General features: G+C 42.5%; 1 long non-coding RNA gene across 2 annotated transcripts; it reads left to right on the forward strand.

The window, feature by feature from the left end:
- Nucleotide 1: 1 nt before the first annotated feature.
- LOC116379642 (uncharacterized) lies at nucleotides 2-2,417 on the forward strand. 2 transcript variants are annotated; one of them, XR_004212444.1, is made up of 3 exons: nucleotides 2-19; nucleotides 189-323; nucleotides 2,114-2,417. It is a non-coding gene; the product is annotated as an uncharacterized LOC116379642 (long non-coding RNA). The 2 variants fall into 2 exon arrangements; XR_004212445.1 differs by having other exon boundaries at nucleotides 8-42.
- Nucleotides 2,418-3,011: the final 594 nt, after the last annotated feature.

Below are 3,011 nucleotides of genomic sequence, written 5' to 3' on the forward strand. Positions count from 1 at the left end.
GCACACACTGCAGAGAGAGGTACGCACACACTGCAGAGAGAGGTACGCACACACTGCAGAGAGAGGTACGCACACGCGCACACACTGCAGAGAGAGGTGCACAGTCCCTTAAAGTCGCTTATCTACAGGTATTTATAGAAAGAGAAATGATGTGATGTGTGTGTGTGTGTGTGTGTGTGTGCGCGCAGTATGAAGACACACAGTCTCAGCTGTTGGACCTCCGTCAGCGTTACGAGAGAACAGAGAAAGAGAAGCTGAACATCCACCAGGAGCTGGAGCAGTGCAGGAGCAGCCTGAAGCTGCTGCAGGACAAGCCCAGCTCCGTGAGTACACGCACACACTTCCTTTTGAATATTACCAAAGAGCTACTTGTGTTGTAACCTTTATTCCTGTGGTTGCTCAGCTTTAAATCAAGATGTTTTCATGATGTCATTTTTCCCCCCAGTTTTAGATTATTTTATTTTTTGCGTAAAGATAAATGCAGGAGAAGCACCAGACTTGCTGCTCATGGGCACTGTGGCAGTGTCGGACTTGCTAGCCGTAACCCACCCAGCCCCTCGGGTTCACAGCCTCCCTCCTCACTGCTTACTTAATAACTCTGGAGGCAAAATGAGTCTCACCAATCAGTGTTGTTTGAAATTGAATGAGACGTTCAGTCCTGTTCACTAACAAAGAGGACTGATGATCAATAATGTCAACAGGATGTAATAGTAGTGATGAGTAACCACGTCATCGTCTCACCTGACTCTCCACTCTGAGCTGATCAATAGCAGCTGTTAGTTTAACCTCAGAGAAACTCAAATCAGAAGACGACAGCGAGGCGGAGCAGCCTCTTCTTCCTCCTCCTCTATTACCCCTCTTCCTCCTCTCCTCTCTCATCCTCCTCTCCTCTCTCATCCTCCTGTCTTCAGCTCTTCCTCCTCTCATCCTCCTGTCTTCAGCTCTTCCTCCTCTCATCCTCCTGTCTTCAGCTCTTCCTCCTGTCTCCAGCTCTTTCTCCTCTCTTTCATCCTCCTGTCTCCAGCTCTTCCTCTTCTGTCTTTTGTTGACGTGGCAGAAGGTGTTCGTCTTGTTCCTCAGGCTTTGTTTCCTCAGAGGTTCTTTTTCAGATTAAAAGTCCTGATCCACAGATTCACAGGACCAGATCAACAAACTTTTTGAAAAAGGATAATTCCTGTTTATTACAACTTTCTGTCCTATTTTCATAGTCCTGTCCATCATTTCCTCCAGTTCATTCATGCTCTCATAGAGTTAATAGCTGAGAAACAGATATTCAGATTAGAAACAACCCTCCAGGTTAGATTCATTTATTTGAGTCATAATAACTTTATCAGACCTTCTTCCTGCTTCAACTTTGACCTACCGTACTTACTGTAGTTGTGCACACCCAGTTTTCCTGTGCATTACTACTAATTAGCTGGATTAGTCAAGTGTATCCACCATCAAGAGACTGATGTGTGGAGTTGGTGCAGTTCTCCTTTAAGAAGCTACCAGTGTGGATTTTGATAAAAGAAAAATAGTGTTTTTACATGCGTCCTGTGTTTTTAGTACTGATAGAAATGATGGACCAGACCATGAAAATATGACTCATGTTGAAATAACAGTCCATTATTTATCTGCACCGGGCAATACATGAATTGGCACCTTTTTGTCTAGCATTTTTATTTATTTTTGTTAAATTAAAGATCATATTTTTGTTATATTGACTCTTATTACTGGTCTACAGATCAGTTTCCGGTGCTAATGAGACGTCCTGGTGTAGAGAGTTAATGAGCTGAAGTCCAACCGGAAAAATGTTGCTGTTTTTAAAACGAGCCTGGTGACAGATGGCACTTCTTCTGTGGTGTTTTGGCGAATGTGGCTGTTGAATGTCTAGAAACGGCGGTGTTGCTTTGTAGAAACGGCCGATAAGATACAAACACCCCCCCCCCCCCACCCCCGGCTCTCTCTCGGTCTCTCCTTCTCTCTCTCTGTCTCTGTCTCTCTCTCGGTCTCGTTCTCTCTCTCCCCCCTCGCTGTAGCTGCTCCATCCTCCATGTTGGTTTTGGTTGATTTGCCGGCTGATATCTTCTCTGATATCTTCTTATCCCTCTCCTCCCTCCCTCCCCTCTAGCCATCCATACTGCAGCCTGTCCAAGCCATATTCATTGGCCTTGTCCTGGCTCTGCTGTACTGGTGTTTCGGCCAGTTGTGGTAGAAAGGTACACACCGACATGACACCAGTCTGTCTCTCCGTCTGTCTCTTGTTTGGCCTCCATCTGTCCGTCATCTGTGGAAGGAAAGGTGATGAAGGTGAAGACATCGTCCTGATCTGTGATGAATTCAGGGTCTCGTTGAGAATTAAAACCTGTCCACTGAGATCAGTAAAGTTTTAATAGTTATGTTATTATTCAAATAACGGCCATGTTCCTGACCTTTAACCTTCAGTGCTCCTGTAAGAAATAGTTAATTTTAATGCCATTTTTGTGGAATTATCCACATGAAATTACTTTTGTTTTAGTTCTGGTGAGATGTGTCAGGACAATATTGAAAGACAATAAAAACAAATAAATCCTAATCATTGCAAATAATAAAGTTGCCAAGTCTTTAAATCTTTCCTTAAAAAAGTAATTCCTAAATATGAAAGTCTAAAATTGTTCTATTTTTTATTTATATTGCTAAAAGCAAAAGCAGTTAAGTGTTGAAGTTTAATATCCAGCTCCCAATGTTGTATATTATTTACTATGAAGGTAAAGCAGTAGTTTGGTGGAACAAACAAACGTGTGTAACAGTGTAATGTTTTACACATGTGTAGCTGCTGCACAGATGAAAGCTCTAATAAAAATATACTTGTTTTTTATCCTTTCATAACAACATTGTCAAAAGAGACGAGCGGATCAGGTTGAGGTCACTTGGGTTTGATTTTTTTTAAGCTTATGTTTATTATTAAATGCATCTCTGTGTAGACTGCTGTTACTGAAAGGTTTTAAGTGTTGGACCCTGAATTCTGATCAGCAAGACGTATCCTCGCC

The sequence above is a fragment of the Anarrhichthys ocellatus genome, unplaced genomic scaffold (assembly GCF_004355925.1).
Source record: "Anarrhichthys ocellatus isolate YVR2014 unplaced genomic scaffold, GSC_Weel_1.0 scaffold4812, whole genome shotgun sequence".
Lineage (NCBI taxonomy): Eukaryota > Metazoa > Chordata > Actinopteri > Perciformes > Anarhichadidae > Anarrhichthys > Anarrhichthys ocellatus.